The sequence below is a fragment of the Harpegnathos saltator genome, unplaced genomic scaffold (assembly GCF_003227715.2).
Source record: "Harpegnathos saltator strain DR-91 unplaced genomic scaffold, Hsal_v8.6 scaffold383, whole genome shotgun sequence".
Taxonomy (NCBI): domain Eukaryota; kingdom Metazoa; phylum Arthropoda; class Insecta; order Hymenoptera; family Formicidae; genus Harpegnathos; species Harpegnathos saltator.
In genome coordinates, this window is record NW_020230187.1 from 4,070 (window position 1) to 24,810 (window position 20,741).

Below are 20,741 nucleotides of genomic sequence, written 5' to 3' on the forward strand. Positions count from 1 at the left end.
CTCCTAAACGGCTCAAGATACAGGAACGCGCTTTTGCCTCAATATAGTCCTGTATCAACCCTATTCTCACCATAAATCTCGACTCTCAATTCCCAGTAGAAGCGGAGATATGAACATTTAAATTCAAATTTCAATTAAAATTAACTTAAAATTTAAAAATGTAACCTTCGGTATCTCCTAAACGGCTCAAGATACAGGAACGCGCTTTTGCCTCAATATAGTCCTGTATCAACCCTATTCTCACCATAAATCTCGACTCTCAATTCCCAGTAGAAGCGGAGATATGAACATTTAAATTCAAATTTCAATTAAAATTAACTTAAAATTTAAAAATGTAACCTTCGGTATCTCCTAAACGGCTCAAGATACAGGAACGCGCTTTTGCCTCAATATAGTCCTGTATCAACCCTATTCTCACCATAAATCTCGACTCTCAATTCCCAGTAGAAGCGGAGATATGAACATTTAAATTCAAATTTCAATTAAAATTAACTTAAAATTTAAAAATGTAACCTTCGGTATCTCCTAAACGGCTCAAGATACAGGAACGCGCTTTTGCCTCAATATAGTCCTGTATCAACCCTATTCTCACCATAAATCTCGACTCTCAATTCCCAGTAGAAGCGGAGATATGAACATTTAAATTCAAATTTCAATTAAAATTAACTTAAAATTTAAAAATGTAACCTTCGGTATCTCCTAAACGGCTCAAGATACAGGAACGCGCTTTTGCCTCAATATAGTCCTGTATCAACCCTATTCTCACCATAAATCTCGACTCTCAATTCCCAGTAGAAGCGGAGATATGAACATTTAAATTCAAATTTCAATTAAAATTAACTTAAAATTTAAAAAATGTAACCTTCGGTATCTCCTAAACGGCTCAAGATACAGGAACGCGCTTTTGCCTCAATATAGTCCTGTATCAACCCTATTCTCACCATAAATCTCGACTCTCAATTCCCAGTAGAAGCGGAGATATGAACATTTAAATTCAAATTTCAATTAAAATTAACTTAAAATTTAAAAATGTAACCTTCGGTATCTCCTAAACGGCTCAAGATACAGGAACGCGCTTTGGCCTCAATATAGTCCTGTATCAACCCTATTCTCACCATAAATCTCGACTCTCAATTCCCAGTAGAAGCGGAGATATGAACATTTAAATTCAAATTTCAATTAAAATTAACTTAAAATTTAAAAATGTAACCTTCGGTATCTCCTAAACGGCTCAAGATACAGGAACGCGCTTTTGCCTCAATATAGTCCTGTATCAACCCTATTCTCACCATAAATCTCGACTCTCAATTCCCAGTAGAAGCGGAGATATGAACATTTAAATTCAAATTTCAATTAAAATTAACTTAAAATTAAAAAATGTAACCTTCGGTATCTCCTAAACGGCTCAAGATACAGGAACGCGCTTTTGCCTCAATATAGTCCTGTATCAACCCTATTCTCACCATAAATCTCGACTCTCAATTCCCAGTAGAAGCGGAGATATGAACATTTAAATTCAAATTTCAATTAAAATTAACTTAAAATTTAAAAATGTAACCTTCGGTATCTCCTAAACGGCTCAAGATACAGGAACGCGCTTTTGCCTCAATATAGTCCTGTATCAACCCTATTCTCACCATAAATCTCGACTCTCAATTCCCAGTAGAAGCGGAGATATGAACATTTAAATTCAAATTTCAATTAAAATTAACTTAAAATTTAAAAATGTAACCTTCGGTATCTCCTAAACGGCTCAAGATACAGGAACGCGCTTTTGCCTCAATATAGTCCTGTATCAACCCTATTCTCACCATAAATCTCGACTCTCAATTCCCAGTAGAAGCGGAGATATGAACATTTAAATTCAAATTTCAATTAAAATTAACTTAAAATTTAAAAATGTAACCTTCGGTATCTCCTAAACGGCTCAAGATACAGGAACGCGCTTTTGCCTCAATATAGTCCTGTATCAACCCTATTCTCACCATAAATCTCGACTCTCAATTCCCAGTAGAAGCGGAGATATGAACATTTAAATTCAAATTTCAATTAAAATTAACTTAAAATTTAAAAATGTAACCTTCGGTATCTCCTAAACGGCTCAAGATACAGGAACGCGCTTTTGCCTCAATATAGTCCTGTATCAACCCTATTCTCACCATAAATCTCGACTCTCAATTCCCAGTAGAAGCGGAGATATGAACATTTAAATTCAAATTTCAATTAAAATTAACTTAAAATTTAAAAATGTAACCTTCGGTATCTCCTAAACGGCTCAAGATACAGGAACGCGCTTTTGCCTCAATATAGTCCTGTATCAACCCTATTCTCACCATAAATCTCGACTCTCAATTCCCAGTAGAAGCGGAGATATGAACATTTAAATTCAAATTTCAATTAAAATTAACTTAAAATTTAAAAATGTAACCTTCGGTATCTCCTAAACGGCTCAAGATACAGGAACGCGCTTTTGCCTCAATATAGTCCTGTATCAACCCTATTCTCACCATAAATCTCGACTCTCAATTCCCAGTAGAAGCGGAGATATGAACATTTAAATTCAAATTTCAATTAAAATTAACTTAAAATTTAAAAATGTAACCTTCGGTATCTCCTAAACGGCTCAAGATACAGGAACGCGCTTTTGCCTCAATATAGTCCTGTATCAACCCTATTCTCACCATAAATCTCGACTCTCAATTCCCAGTAGAAGCGGAGATATGAACATTTAAATTCAAATTTCAATTAAAATTAACTTAAAATTTAAAAATGTAACCTTCGGTATCTCCTAAACGGCTCAAGATACAGGAACGCGCTTTTGCCTCAATATAGTCCTGTATCAACCCTATTCTCACCATAAATCTCGACTCTCAATTCCCAGTAGAAGCGGAGATATGAACATTTAAATTCAAATTTCAATTAAAATTAACTTAAAATTTAAAAATGTAACCTTCGGTATCTCCTAAACGGCTCAAGATACAGGAACGCGCTTTTGCCTCAATATAGTCCTGTATCAACCCTATTCTCACCATAAATCTCGACTCTCAATTCCCAGTAGAAGCGGAGATATGAACATTTAAATTCAAATTTCAATTAAAATTAACTTAAAATTTAAAAATGTAACCTTCGGTATCTCCTAAACGGCTCAAGATACAGGAACGCGCTTTTGCCTCAATATAGTCCTGTATCAACCCTATTCTCACCATAAATCTCGACTCTCAATTCCCAGTAGAAGCGGAGATATGAACATTTAAATTCAAATTTCAATTAAAATTAACTTAAAATTTAAAAATGTAACCTTCGGTATCTCCTAAACGGCTCAAGATACAGGAACGCGCTTTTGCCTCAATATAGTCCTGTATCAACCCTATTCTCACCATAAATCTCGACTCTCAATTCCCAGTAGAAGCGGAGATATGAACATTTAAATTCAAATTTCAATTAAAATTAACTTAAAATTTAAAAATGTAACCTTCGGTATCTCCTAAACGGCTCAAGATACAGGAACGCGCTTTTGCCTCAATATAGTCCTGTATCAACCCTATTCTCACCATAAATCTCGACTCTCAATTCCCAGTAGAAGCGGAGATATGAACATTTAAATTCAAATTTCAATTAAAATTAACTTAAAATTTAAAAATGTAACCTTCGGTATCTCCTAAACGGCTCAAGATACAGGAACGCGCTTTTGCCTCAATATAGTCCTGTATCAACCCTATTCTCACCATAAATCTCGACTCTCAATTCCCAGTAGAAGCGGAGATATGAACATTTAAATTCAAATTTCAATTAAAATTAACTTAAAATTTAAAAATGTAACCTTCGGTATCTCCTAAACGGCTCAAGATACAGGAACGCGCTTTTGCCTCAATATAGTCCTGTATCAACCCTATTCTCACCATAAATCTCGACTCTCAATTCCCAGTAGAAGCGGAGATATGAACATTTAAATTCAAATTTCAATTAAAATTAACTTAAAATTTAAAAATGTAACCTTCGGTATCTCCTAAACGGCTCAAGATACAGGAACGCGCTTTTGCCTCAATATAGTCCTGTATCAACCCTATTCTCACCATAAATCTCGACTCTCAATTCCCAGTAGAAGCGGAGATATGAACATTTAAATTCAAATTTCAATTAAAATTAACTTAAAATTTAAAAATGTAACCTTCGGTATCTCCTAAACGGCTCAAGATACAGGAACGCGCTTTTGCCTCAATTAGTCCTGTATCAACCCTATTCTCACCATAAATCTCGACTCTCAATTCCCAGTAGAAGCGGAGATATGAACATTTAAATTCAAATTTCAATTAAAATTAACTTAAAATTTAAAAATGTAACCTTCGGTATCTCCTAAACGGCTCAAGATACAGGAACGCGCTTTTGCCTCAATATAGTCCTGTATCAACCCTATTCTCACCATAAATCTCGACTCTCAATTCCCAGTAGAAGCGGAGATATGAACATTTAAATTCAAATTTCAATTAAAATTAACTTAAAATTTAAAAATGTAACCTTCGGTATCTCCTAAACGGCTCAAGATACAGGAACGCGCTTTTGCCTCAATATAGTCCTGTATCAACCCTATTCTCACCATAAATCTCGACTCTCAATTCCCAGTAGAAGCGGAGATATGAACATTTAAATTCAAATTTCAATTAAAATTAACTTAAAATTTAAAAATGTAACCTTCGGTATCTCCTAAACGGCTCAAGATACAGGAACGCGCTTTGCCTCAATATAGTCCTGTATCAACCCTATTCTCACCATAAATCTCGACTCTCAATTCCCAGTAGAAGCGGAGATATGAACATTTAAATTCAAATTTCAATTAAAATTAACTTAAAATTTAAAAATGTAACCTTCGGTATCTCCTAAACGGCTCAAGATACAGGAACGCGCTTTTGCCTCAATATAGTCCTGTATCAACCCTATTCTCACCATAAATCTCGACTCTCAATTCCCAGTAGAAGCGGAGATATGAACATTTAAATTCAAATTTCAATTAAAATTAACTTAAAATTTAAAAATGTAACCTTCGGTATCTCCTAAACGGCTCAAGATACAGGAACGCGCTTTTGCCTCAATATAGTCCTGTATCAACCCTATTCTCACCATAAATCTCGACTCTCAATTCCCAGTAGAAGCGGAGATATGAACATTTAAATTCAAATTTCAATTAAAATTAACTTAAAATTTAAAAATGTAACCTTCGGTATCTCCTAAACGGCTCAAGATACAGGAACGCGCTTTTGCCTCAATATAGTCCTGTATCAACCCTATTCTCACCATAAATCTCGACTCTCAATTCCCAGTAGAAGCGGAGATATGAACATTTAAATTCAAATTTCAATTAAAATTAACTTAAAATTTAAAAATGTAACCTTCGGTATCTCCTAAACGGCTCAAGATACAGGAACGCGCTTTTGCCTCAATATAGTCCTGTATCAACCCTATTCTCACCATAAATCTCGACTCTCAATTCCCAGTAGAAGCGGAGATATGAACATTTAAATTCAAATTTCAATTAAAATTAACTTAAAATTAAAAAATGTAACCTTCGGTATCTCCTAAACGGCTCAAGATACAGGAACGCGCTTTTGCCTCAATATAGTCCTGTATCAACCCTATTCTCACCATAAATCTCGACTCTCAATTCCCAGTAGAAGCGGAGATATGAACATTTAAATTCAAATTTCAATTAAAATTAACTTAAAATTTAAAAATGTAACCTTCGGTATCTCCTAAACGGCTCAAGATACAGGAACGCGCTTTTGCCTCAATATAGTCCTGTATCAACCCTATTCTCACCATAAATCTCGACTCTCAATTCCCAGTAGAAGCGGAGATATGAACATTTAAATTCAAATTTCAATTAAAATTAACTTAAAATTTAAAAAATGTAACCTTCGGTATCTCCTAAACGGCTCAAGATACAGGAACGCGCTTTTGCCTCAATATAGTCCTGTATCAACCCTATTCTCACCATAAATCTCGACTCTCAATTCCCAGTAGAAGCGGAGATATGAACATTTAAATTCAAATTTCAATTAAAATTAACTTAAAATTTAAAAATGTAACCTTCGGTATCTCCTAAACGGCTCAAGATACAGGAACGCGCTTTTGCCTCAATATAGTCCTGTATCAACCCTATTCTCACCATAAATCTCGACTCTCAATTCCCAGTAGAAGCGGAGATATGAACATTTAAATTCAAATTTCAATTAAAATTAACTTAAAATTTAAAAATGTAACCTTCGGTATCTCCTAAACGGCTCAAGATACAGGAACGCGCTTTGCCTCAATATAGTCCTGTATCAACCCTATTCTCACCATAAATCTCGACTCTCAATTCCCAGTAGAAGCGGAGATATGAACATTTAAATTCAAATTTCAATTAAAATTAACTTAAAATTTAAAAATGTAACCTTCGGTATCTCCTAAACGGCTCAAGATACAGGAACGCGCTTTTGCCTCAATATAGTCCTGTATCAACCCTATTCTCACCATAAATCTCGACTCTCAATTCCCAGTAGAAGCGGAGATATGAACATTTAAATTCAAATTTCAATTAAAATTAACTTAAAATTTAAAAATGTAACCTTCGGTATCTCCTAAACGGCTCAAGATACAGGAACGCGCTTTTGCCTCAATATAGTCCTGTATCAACCCTATTCTCACCATAAATCTCGACTCTCAATTCCCAGTAGAAGCGGAGATATGAACATTTAAATTCAAATTTCAATTAAAATTAACTTAAAATTTAAAAATGTAACCTTCGGTATCTCCTAAACGGCTCAAGATACAGGAACGCGCTTTTGCCTCAATATAGTCCTGTATCAACCCTATTCTCACCATAAATCTCGACTCTCAATTCCAGTAGAAGCGGAGATATGAACATTTAAATTCAAATTTCAATTAAAATTAACTTAAAATTTAAAAATGTAACCTTCGGTATCTCCTAAACGGCTCAAGATACAGGAACGCGCTTTTGCCTCAATATAGTCCTGTATCAACCCTATTCTCACCATAAATCTCGACTCTCAATTCCCAGTAGAAGCGGAGATATGAACATTTAAATTCAAATTTCAATTAAAATTAACTTAAAATTTAAAAATGTAACCTTCGTATCTCCTAAACGGCTCAAGATACAGGAACGCGCTTTTGCCTCAATATAGTCCTGTATCAACCCTATTCTCACCATAAATCTCGACTCTCAATTCCCAGTAGAAGCGGAGATATGAACATTTAAATTCAAATTTCAATTAAAATTAACTTAAAATTTAAAAATGTAACCTTCGGTATCTCCTAAACGGCTCAAGATACAGGAACGCGCTTTTGCCTCAATATAGTCCTGTATCAACCCTATTCTCACCATAAATCTCGACTCTCAATTCCCAGTAGAAGCGGAGATATGAACATTTAAATTCAAATTTCAATTAAAATTAACTTAAAATTAAAATGTAACCTTCGGTATCTCCTAAACGGCTCAAGATACAGGAACGCGCTTTTGCCTCAATATAGTCCTGTATCAACCCTATTCTCACCATAAATCTCGACTCTCAATTCCCAGTAGAAGCGGAGATATGAACATTTAAATTCAAATTTCAATTAAAATTAACTTAAAATTAAAAATGTAACCTTCGGTATCTCCTAAACGGCTCAAGATACAGGAACGCGCTTTTGCCTCAATATAGTCCTGTATCAACCCTATTCTCACCATAAATCTCGACTCTCAATTCCCAGTAGAAGCGGAGATATGAACATTTAAATTCAAATTTCAATTAAAATTAACTTAAAATTTAAAAATGTAACCTTCGGTATCTCCTAAACGGCTCAAGATACAGGAACGCGCTTTTGCCTCAATATAGTCCTGTATCAACCCTATTCTCACCATAAATCTCGACTCTCAATTCCCAGTAGAAGCGGAGATATGAACATTTAAATTCAAATTTCAATTAAAATTAACTTAAAATTTAAAAATGTAACCTTCGGTATCTCCTAAACGGCTCAAGATACAGGAACGCGCTTTTGCCTCAATATAGTCCTGTATCAACCCTATTCTCACCATAAATCTCGACTCTCAATTCCCAGTAGAAGCGGAGATATGAACATTTAAATTCAAATTTCAATTAAAATTAACTTAAAATTTAAAAATGTAACCTTCGGTATCTCCTAAACGGCTCAAGATACAGGAACGCGCTTTTGCCTCAATATAGTCCTGTATCAACCCTATTCTCACCATAAATCTCGACTCTCAATTCCCAGTAGAAGCGGAGATATGAACATTTAAATTCAAATTTCAATTAAAATTAACTTAAAATTTAAAAATGTAACCTTCGGTATCTCCTAAACGGCTCAAGATACAGGAACGCGCTTTTGCCTCAATATAGTCCTGTATCAACCCTATTCTCACCATAAATCTCGACTCTCAATTCCCAGTAGAAGCGGAGATATGAACATTTAAATTCAAATTTCAATTAAAATTAACTTAAAATTTAAAAATGTAACCTTCGGTATCTCCTAAACGGCTCAAGATACAGGAACGCGCTTTTGCCTCAATATAGTCCTGTATCAACCCTATTCTCACCATAAATCTCGACTCTCAATTCCCAGTAGAAGCGGAGATATGAACATTTAAATTCAAATTTCAATTAAAATTAACTTAAAATTTAAAAAATGTAACCTTCGGTATCTCCTAAACGGCTCAAGATACAGGAACGCGCTTTTGCCTCAATATAGTCCTGTATCAACCCTATTCTCACCATAAATCTCGACTCTCAATTCCCAGTAGAAGCGGAGATATGAACATTTAAATTCAAATTTCAATTAAAATTAACTTAAAATTTAAAAATGTAACCTTCGGTATCTCCTAAACGGCTCAAGATACAGGAACGCGCTTTTGCCTCAATATAGTCCTGTATCAACCCTATTCTCACCATAAATCTCGACTCTCAATTCCCAGTAGAAGCGGAGATATGAACATTTAAATTCAAATTTCAATTAAAATTAACTTAAAATTTAAAAATGTAACCTTCGGTATCTCCTAAACGGCTCAAGATACAGGAACGCGCTTTTGCCTCAATATAGTCCTGTATCAACCCTATTCTCACCATAAATCTCGACTCTCAATTCCCAGTAGAAGCGGAGATATGAACATTTAAATTCAAATTTCAATTAAAATTAACTTAAAATTTAAAAATGTAACCTTCGTATCTCCTAAACGGCTCAAGATACAGGAACGCGCTTTTGCCTCAATATAGTCCTGTATCAACCCTATTCTCACCATAAATCTCGACTCTCAATTCCCAGTAGAAGCGGAGATATGAACATTTAAATTCAAATTTCAATTAAAATTAACTTAAAATTTAAAAATGTAACCTTCGGTATCTCCTAAACGGCTCAAGATACAGGAACGCGCTTTTGCCTCAATATAGTCCTGTATCAACCCTATTCTCACCATAAATCTCGACTCTCAATTCCCAGTAGAAGCGGAGATATGAACATTTAAATTCAAATTTCAATTAAAATTAACTTAAAATTTAAAAATGTAACCTTCGGTATCTCCTAAACGGCTCAAGATACAGGAACGCGCTTTTGCCTCAATATAGTCCTGTATCAACCCTATTCTCACCATAAATCTCGACTCTCAATTCCCAGTAGAAGCGGAGATATGAACATTTAAATTCAAATTTCAATTAAAATTAACTTAAAATTTAAAAATGTAACCTTCGGTATCTCCTAAACGGCTCAAGATACAGGAACGCGCTTTTGCCTCAATATAGTCCTGTATCAACCCTATTCTCACCATAAATCTCGACTCTCAATTCCCAGTAGAAGCGGAGATATGAACATTTAAATTCAAATTTCAATTAAAATTAACTTAAAATTTAAAAATGTAACCTTCGGTATCTCCTAAACGGCTCAAGATACAGGAACGCGCTTTTGCCTCAATATAGTCCTGTATCAACCCTATTCTCACCATAAATCTCGACTCTCAATTCCCAGTAGAAGCGGAGATATGAACATTTAAATTCAAATTTCAATTAAAATTAACTTAAAATTTAAAAATGTAACCTTCGGTATCTCCTAAACGGCTCAAGATACAGGAACGCGCTTTTGCCTCAATATAGTCCTGTATCAACCCTATTCTCACCATAAATCTCGACTCTCAATTCCCAGTAGAAGCGGAGATATGAACATTTAATTCAAATTTCAATTAAAATTAACTTAAAATTTAAAAATGTAACCTTCGGTATCTCCTAAACGGCTCAAGATACAGGAACGCGCTTTTGCCTCAATATAGTCCTGTATCAACCCTATTCTCACCATAAATCTCGACTCTCAATTCCCAGTAGAAGCGGAGATATGAACATTTAAATTCAAATTTCAATTAAAATTAACTTAAAATTTAAAAATGTAACCTTCGGTATCTCCTAAACGGCTCAAGATACAGGGAACGCGCTTTTGCCTCAATATAGTCCTGTATCAACCCTATTCTCACCATAAATCTCGACTCTCAATTCCCAGTAGAAGCGGAGATATGAACATTTAAATTCAAATTTCAATTAAAATTAACTTAAATTTAAAAATGTAACCTTCGGTATCTCCTAAACGGCTCAAGATACAGGAACGCGCTTTTGCCTCAATATAGTCCTGTATCAACCCTATTCTCACCATAAATCTCGACTCTCAATTCCCAGTAGAAGCGGAGATATGAACATTTAAATTCAAATTTCAATTAAAATTAACTTAAAATTTAAAAATGTAACCTTCGGTATCTCCTAAACGGCTCAAGATACAGGAACGCGCTTTTGCCTCAATATAGTCCTGTATCAACCCTATTTCACCATAAATCTCGACTCTCAATTCCCAGTAGGAAGCGGAGATATGAACATTTAAAATTCAAATTTCAATTAAAATTAACTTAAAATTAAAAATGTAACCTTCGGTATCTCCTAAACGGCTCAAGATACAGGAACGCGCTTTTGCCTCAATATAGTCCTGTATCAACCCTATTCTCACCATAAATCTCGACTCTCAATTCCGCAGTAGAAGCGGAGATATGAACATTTAAATTCAAAATTTCAATTAAAATTAACTTAAAATTTAAAAATGTAACCTTCGGTATCTCCTAAACGGCTCAAGATACAGGAACGCGCTTTTGCCTCAATATAGTCCTGTATCAACCCTATTCTCACCATAAATCTCGACTCTCAATTCCCAGTAGAAGCGGAGATATGAACATTTAAATTCAAATTTCAATTAAAAATTAACTTAAAATTTAAAAATGTAACCTTCGGTATCTCCTAAACGGCTCAAGATACAGGAACGCGCTTTTGCCTCAATATAGTCCTGTATCAACCCTATTCTCACCATAAATCTCGACTCTCAATTCCCAGTAGAAGCGGAGATATGAACATTTAAATTCAAATTTCAATTAAAATTAACTTAAAATTTAAAAATGTAACCTTCGGTATCTCCTAAACGGTCAAGATACAGGAACGCGCTTTTGCCTCAATATAGTCCTGTATCAACCCTATTCTCACCATAAATCTCGACTCTCAATTCCCAGTAGAAGCGGAGATATGAACATTTAAATTCAAATTTCAATTAAAATTAACTTAAAATTTAAAAATGTAACCTTCGGTATCTCCTAAACGGCTCAAGATACAGGAACGCGCTTTTGCCTCAATATAGTCCTGTATCAACCCTATTCTCACCATAAATCGACTCTCAATTCCCAGTAGAAGCGGAGATATGAACATTTAAATTCAAATTTCAATTAAAATTAACTTAAAATTTAAAAATGTAACCTTCGGTATCTCCTAAACGGCTCAAGATACAGGAACGCGCTTTTGCCTCAATATAGTCCTGTATCAACCCTATTCTCACCATAAATCTCGACTCTCAATTCCCAGTAGAAGCGGAGATATGAACATTTAAATTCAAATTTCAATTAAAATTAACTTAAAATTTAAAAATGTAACCTTCGGTATCTCCTAAACGGCTCAAGATACAGGAACGCGCTTTTGCCTCAATATAGTCCTGTATCAACCCTATTCTCACCATAAATCTCGACTCTCAATTCCCAGTAGAAGCGGAGATATGAACATTTAAATTCAAATTTCAATTAAAATTAACTTAAAATTTAAAAATGTAACCTTCGGTATCTCCTAAACGGCTCAAGATACAGGAACGCGCTTTTGCCTCAATATAGTCCTGTATCAACCCTATTCTCACCATAAATCTCGACTCTCAATTCCCAGTAGAAGCGGAGATATGAACATTTAAATTCAAATTTCAATTAAAATTAACTTAAAATTTAAAAATGTAACCTTCGGTATCTCCTAAACGGCTCAAGATACAGGAACGCGCTTTTGCCTCAATATAGTCCTGTATCAACCCTATTCTCACCATAAATCTCGACTCTCAATTCCCAGTAGAAGCGGAGATATGAACATTTAAATTCAAATTTCAATTAAAATTAACTTAAAATTTAAAAATGTAACCTTCGGTATCTCCTAAACGGCTCAAGATACAGGAACGCGCTTTTGCCTCAATATAGTCCTGTATCAACCCTATTCTCACCATAAATCTCGACTCTCAATTCCAGTAGAAGCGGAGATATGAACATTTAAATTCAAATTTCAATTAAAATTAACTTAAAATTTAAAAATGTAACCTTCGGTATCTCCTAAACGGCTCAAGATACAGGAACGCGCTTTTGCCTCAATATAGTCCTGTATCAACCCTATTCTCACCATAAATCTCGACTCTCAATTCCCAGTAGAAGCGGAGATATGAACATTTAAATTCAATTTCAATTAAAATTAACTTAAAATTAAAAATGTAACCTTCGGTATCTCCTAAACGGCTCAAGATACAGGAACGCGCTTTTGCCTCAATATAGTCCTGTATCAACCCTATTCTCACCATAAATCTCGACTCTCAATTCCCAGTAGAAGCGGAGATATGAACATTTAAATTCAAATTTCAATTAAAATTAACTTAAAATTTAAAAAATGTAACCTTCGGTATCTCCTAAACGGCTCAAGATACAGGAACGCGCTTTTGCCTCAATTATAGTCCTGTATCAACCCTATTCTCACCATAAATCTCGACTCTCAATTCCCAGTAGAAGCGGAGATATGAACATTTAAATTCAAATTTCAATTAAAATTAACTTAAAATTTAAAAATGTAACCTTCGGTATCTCCTAAACGGCTCAAGATACAGGAACGCGCTTTTGCCTCAATATAGTCCTGTATCAACCCTATTCTCACCATAAATCTCGACTCTCAATTCCCAGTAGAAGCGGAGATATGAACATTTAAAATTCAAATTTCAATTAAAATTAACTTAAAATTTAAAAATGTAACCTTCGGTATCTCCTAAACGGCTCAAGATACAGGAACGCGCTTTTGCCTCAATATAGTCCTGTATCAACCCTATTCTCACCATAAAATCTCGACTCTCAATTCCCAGTAGAAGCGGAGATATGAACATTTAAATTCAAATTTCAATTAAAATTAACTTAAAATTAAAAATGTAACCTTCGGTATCTCCTAAACGGCTCAAGATACAGGAACGCGCTTTTGCCTCAATATAGTCCTGTATCAAACCCTATTCTCACCATAAATCTCGACTCTCAATTCCCAGTAGAAGCGGAGATATGAACATTTAAATTCAAATTTCAATAAAATTAACTTAAAATTTAAAAATGTAACCTTCGGTATCTCCTAAACGGCTCAAGATACAGGAACGCGCTTTTGCCTCAATATAGTCCTGTATCAACCCTATTCTCACCATAAATCTCGACTCTCAATTCCCAGTAGAAGCGGAGATATGAACATTTAAATTCAAATTTCAATTAAAATTAACTTAAAATTTAAAAAGTAACCTTCGGTATCTCCTAAACGGCTCAAGATACAGGAACGCGCTTTTGCTCAATATAGTCCTGTATCAACCCTATTCTCACCATAAATCTCGACTCTCAATTCCCCAGTAGAAGCGGAGATATGAACATTTAAATTCAAATTTCAATTAAAATTAACTTAAAATTTAAAAATGTAACCTTCGGTATCTCCTAAACGGCTCAAGATACAGGAACGCGCTTTTGCCTCAATATAGTCCTGTATCAACCCTATTCTCACCATAAATCTCGACTCTCAATTCCCAGTAGAAGCGGAGATATGAACATTTAAATTCAAATTTCAATTAAAATTAACTTAAAATTTAAAAATGTAACCTTCGTATCTCCTAAACGGCTCAAGATACAGGAACGCGCTTTTGCCTCAATATAGTCCTGTATCAACCCTATTCTCACCATAAATCTCGACTCTCAATTCCCAGTAGAAGCGGAGATATGAACATTTAAATTCAAATTTCAATTAAAATTAACTTAAAATTTAAAAATGTAACCTTCGGTATCTCCTAAACGGCTCAAGATACAGGAACGCGCTTTTGCCTCAATATAGTCCTGTATCAACCCTATTCTCACCATAAATCTCTCAATTCCCAGTAGAAGCGGAGATATGAACATTTAAATTCAAATTTCAATTAAAATTAACTTAAAATTTAAAAATGTAACCTTCGGTATCTCCTAAACGGCTCAAGATACAGGAACGCGCTTTTGCCTCAATATAGTCCTGTATCAACCCTATTCTCACCATAAATCTCGACTCTCAATTCCCAGTAGAAGCGGAGATATGAACATTTAAATTCAAATTTCAATTAAAATTAACTTAAAATTTAAAAATGTAACCTTCGGTATCTCCTAAACGGCTCAAGATACAGGAACGCGCTTTTGCCTCAATATAGTCCTGTATCAACCCTATTCTCACCATAAATTCGACTCTCAATTCCCAGTAGAAGCGGAGATATGAACATTTAAATTCAAATTTCAATTAAAATTAACTTAAAATTTAAAAATGTAACCTTCGGTATCTCCTAAACGGCTCAAGATACAGGAACGCGCTTTTGCCTCAATATAGTCCTGTATCAACCCTATTCTCACCATAAATCTCGACTCTCAATTCCCAGTAGAAGCGGAGATATGAACATTTAAATTCAAATTTCAATTAAAATTAACTTAAAATTTAAAAATGTAACCTTCGGTATCTCCTAAACGGCTCAAGATACAGGAACGCGCTTTTGCCTCAATATAGTCCTGTATCAACCCTATTCTCACCATAAATCTCGACTCTCAATTCCCAGTAGAAGCGGAGATATGAACATTTAAATTCAAATTTCAATTAAAATTAACTTAAAATTTAAAAATGTAACCTTCGGTATCTCCTAAACGGCTCAAGATACAGGAACGCGCTTTTGCCTCAATATAGTCCTGTATCAACCCTATTCTCACCATAAATCTCGACTCTCAATTCCCAGTAGAAGCGGAGATATGAACATTTAAATTCAAATTTCAATTAAAATTAACTTAAAATTTAAAAATGTAACCTTCGGTATCTCCTAAACGGCTCAAGATACAGGAACGCGCTTTTGCCTCAATATAGTCCTGTATCAACCCTATTCTCACCATAAATCTCGACTCTCAATTCCCAGTAGAAGCGGAGATATGAACATTTAAATTCAAATTTCAATTAAAATTAACTTAAAATTTAAAAATGTAACCTTCGGTATCTCCTAAACGGCTCAAGATACAGGAACGCGCTTTTGCCTCAATATAGTCCTGTATCAACCCTATTCTCACCATAAATCTCGACTCTCAATTCCCAGTAGAAGCGGAGATATGAACATTTAAATTCAAATTTCAATTAAAATTAACTTAAAATTTAAAAATGTAACCTTCGGTATCTCCTAAACGGCTCAAGATACAGGAACGCGCTTTTGCCTCAATATAGTCCTGTATCAACCCTATTCTCACCATAAATCTCGACTCTCAATTCCCAGTAGAAGCGGAGATATGAACATTTAAATTCAAATTTCAATTAAAATTAACTTAAAATTTAAAAATGTAACCTTCGGTATCTCCTAAACGGCTCAAGATACAGGAACGCGCTTTTGCCTCAATATAGTCCTGTATCAACCCTATCTCACCATAAATCTCGACTCTCAATTCCCAGTAGAAGCGGAGATATGAACATTTAAATTCAAATTTCAATTAAAATTAACTTAAAATTTAAAAAATGTAACCTTCGGTATCTCCTAAACGGCTCAAGATACAGGAACGCGCTTTTGCCTCAATATAGTCCTGGTATCAACCCTATTCCACCATAAATTTCGACTCTCAATTCCCAGTAGAAGCGGAGATATGAACATTTAAATTCAAATTTCAATTAAAATTAACTTAAAATTTAAAAATGTAACCTTCGGTATCTCCTAAACGGCTCAAGATACAGGAACGCGCTTTTGCCTCAATATAGTCCTGTATCAACCCTATTCTCACCATAAATCTCGACTCTCAATTCCCAGTAGAAGCGGAGATATGAACATTTAAATTCAAATTTCAATTAAAATTAACTTAAAATTTAAAAATGTAACCTTCGGTATCTCCTAAACGGCTCAAGATACAGGAACGCGCTTTTGCCTCAATATAGTCCTGTATCCAACCCTATTCTCACCATAAATCTCGACTCTCAATTCCCAGTAGAAGCGGAGATATGAACATTTAAATTCAAATTTCAATTAAAATTAACTTAAAATTTAAAATGTAACCTTCGGTATCTCCTAAACGGCTCAAGATACAGGAACGCGCTTTTGCCTCAATATAGTCCTGTATCAACACTATCCCCACCATAAATTTCGACTCTCAATTCCCAGTAGAAGCGGAGATATGAACATTTAAATTCAAATTTCAATTAAAATTAACGTAAAATTAAAAATGTAACCTTCGGTATCTCCTAAACGGCTCAAGATACAGGAACGCGCTTTTGCCTCAATATAGTCCTGTATCAACCCTATTCCCACCATAAATCTCGACTCTCAATTCCCAGTAGAAGCGGAGATATGAACATTTAAATTCAAATTTCAATTAAAATTAACTTAAAATTTAAAATGTAACCTTCGGTATCTCCTAAACGGCTCAAGATACAGGAACGCGCTTTTGCCTCAATATAGTCCTGTATCAACCCTATTCTCACCATAAATCTCGACTCTCAATTCCCAGTAGAAGCGGAGATATGAACATTTAAATTCAAATTTCAATTAAAATTAACTTAAAATTTAGAAATGTAACCTTCGGTATCTCCTAAACGGCTCAAGATACAGGAACGCGCTTTTGCCTCAATATAGTCCTGTATCAACCCTATTCTCACCATAAATCTCGACTCTCAATTCCCAGTAGAAGCGGAGATATGAACATTTAAATTCAAATTTCAATTAAAATTAACGTAAAATTTAAAAATGTAACCTTCGGTATCTCCTAAACGGCTCAAGATACAGGAACGCCCTTTTGCCTCAATATAGGCCTGTATCAACACTATCCCCACCATAAATTTCGACTCTCAATTCCCAGTAGAAGCGGAGATATGAACATTTAAATTCAAATTTCAATTAAAATTAACGTAAAATTTAAAAATGTAACCTTCGGTATCTCCTAAACGGCTCAAGATACAGGAACGCGCTTTTGCCTCAATATAGTCCTGTATCAACCCTATTCTCACCATAAATCTCGACTCTCAATTCCCAGTAGAAGCGGAGATATGAACATTTAAATTCAAATTTCAATTAAAATTAACTTAAAATTTAGAAATGTAACCTTCGGTATCTCCTAAACGGCTCAAGATACAGGAACGCGCTTTTGCCTCAATATAGTCCTGTATCAACCCTATTCTCACCATAAATCTCGACTCTCAATTCCCAGTAGAAGCGGAGATATGAACATTTAAATTCAAATTTCAATTAAAATTAACTTAAAATTTAGAAATGTAACCTTCGGTATCTCCTAAACGCTCAAGATACAGGAACGCGCTTTTGCCTCAATATAGTCCTGTATCAACACTATCCCCACCATAAATTTCGACTCTCAATTCCCAGTAGAAGCGGAGATATGAACATTTAAATTCAAATTTCAATTAAAATTAACGTAAAATTAAAAAATGTAACCTTCGATATCTCCTAAACGGCTCAAGATACAGGAACGCGCTTTTGCCTCAATATAGTCCTGTATCAACCCTATCCCCACCATAAATTTCGACTCTCAATTCCCAGTAGAAGCGGAGATATGAACATTTAAATTCAAATTTCAATTGAAATTAACGTAAAATTTAAAAATGTAACCTTCGGTATCTCCTAAACGGCTCAAGATACAGGAACGCGCTTTTGCCTCAATATAGTCCTGTATCAACCCTATTCTCACCATAAATCTCGACTCTCAATTCCCAGTAGAAGCGGCGATATGAACATTTAAATTCAAATTTCAATTAAAATTAACTTAAAATTTAGAAATGTAACCTTCGGTATCTCCTAAACGGCTCAAGATACAGGAACGCGCTTTTGCTTCAATATAGTCCTGTACCAACCCTATTCTCACCATAAATCTCGACTCTCAATTCCCAGTAGAAGCGGAGATATGAACATTTAAATTCAAATTTCAATTAAAATGAACGTAAAATTTAAAAATGTAACCTTCGGTATCTCCTAAACGGCTCAAGATACAGGAACGCGCTTTTGCCTCAATATAGTCCTGTATCAACCCTATCCCCACCATAAATTTCGACTCTCAATTCCCAGTAGAAGCGGAGATATGAACATTTAAATTCAAATTTCAATTAAAATTAACGTAAAATTTAAAAATGTAACCTTCGGTATCTCCTAAACGGCTCAAGATACAGGAACGCGCTTTTGCCTCAATATAGTCCTGTATCAACCCTATTCTCACCATAAATTTCGACTCTCAATTCCCAGTAGAAGCGGAGATATGAACATTTAAATTCAAATTTCAATTAAAATTATCTTAAAACTTAAAAATGTAACCTTCGGTATCTCCTAAACGGCTCAAGATACAGGAACGCGCTTTTGCCTCAATATAGTCCTGTATCAACCCTATTCTCACCATAAATTTCGACTCTCAATTCCCAGTAGAAGCGGAGATATGAACATTTAAATTCAAATTTCAATTAAAATTAACGTAAAATTTAAAAATGTAACCTTCGGTATCTCCTAAACGGCTCAAGATACAGGAACGCGCTTTTGCCTCAATATAGTCCTGTATCAACACTATCCCCACCATAAATTTCGACTCTCAATTCCCAGTAGAAGCGGAGATATGAACATTTAAATTCAAATTTCAATTAAAATTAACGTAAAATTTAAAAATGTAACCTTCGATATCTCCTAAACGGCTCAAGATACAGGAACGCGCTTTGCCTCAATATAGTCCTGTATCAACCCTATCCCCACCATAAATTTCGACTCTCAATTCCCAGTAGAAGCGGAGATATGAACATTTAAATTCAAATTTCAATTAAATTAACGTAAAATTTAAAAATGTAACCTTCGGCATCTCCTAAACGGCTCAAGATACAGGAACGCGCTTTTGCCTCAATATAGTCCTGTATCAACCCTATTCTCACCATAAATTTCGACTCTCAATTCCCAGTAGAAGCGGAGATATGAACATTTAAATTCAAATTCAATTAAAATTAACGTAAAATTTAAAAATATAACCTTCGGTATCTCCTAAACGGCTCAAGATACAGGAACGCGCTTTTGCCTCAATATAGTCCTGTATCAACACTATCCTCACCATAAATTTCGACTCTCAATTCCCAGTAGAAGCGGAGATATGAACATTTAAATTCAAATTTCAATTAAAATTAACGTAAAATTTAAAAATGTAACCTTCGATATCTCCTAAACGGCTCAAGATACAGGAACGCGCTTTTGCCTCAATATAGTCCTGTATCAACCCTATCCCCACCATAAATTTCGACTCTCAATTCCCAGTAGAAGCGGAGATATGAACATTTAAATTCAAATTTCAATTAAAATTAACTTAAAATTTAAAAATGAAACCTTCGGTATCTCCTAAATGGCTCAAGATAGAGGAACGCGCTTTTGCCTCAATATAGTCCTGTATCAACCCTATTCTCACCATAAATCTCGACTCTCAATTCCCAGTAGAAGCGGAGATATGAACATTTAAATTCAAATTTCAATTAAAATTAACTTAAAATTAAAAAATGTAACCTTCGGTATCTCCTAAACGGCTCGAGATACAGGAACGCGCTTTTGCCTCAATATAGTCCTGTATCAACCCTATTCTCACCATAAATTTCGACTCTCAATTCGCAGTAGAAGCGGAGATATGAACATTTAAATTCAAATTTCAATTAAAATTAACTTAAAATTTAAAAATGTAACCTTCGGTATCTCCTAAATGGCTCAAGATACAGGAACGCGCTTTTGCCTCAATATAGTCCTGTATCAACCCTACTCTCACCATAAATTTCGACTCTCAATTCGCAGTAGAAGCGGAGATATGAACATTTAAATTCAAATTTCAATTAAAATTAACTTAAAATTAAAAAATGTAACCTTCGGTATCTCCTAAATGGCTCAAAATACAGGAACGCGCTTTTGCCTCAATATAGTCCTGTATCAACCCTATTCTCACCATAAATCTCGACTCTCAATTCTTAGTAGAAGCGGAGATATCGACGGATGAATGCTGGATATCGATAGAGAAAGGCTGGAAAATTTTAACCTTCGATATCTCCTAAACGGTTAGAGATACAGGCTTCGGACTGGTATCAAATTAAAGCCCTTTCAAAACC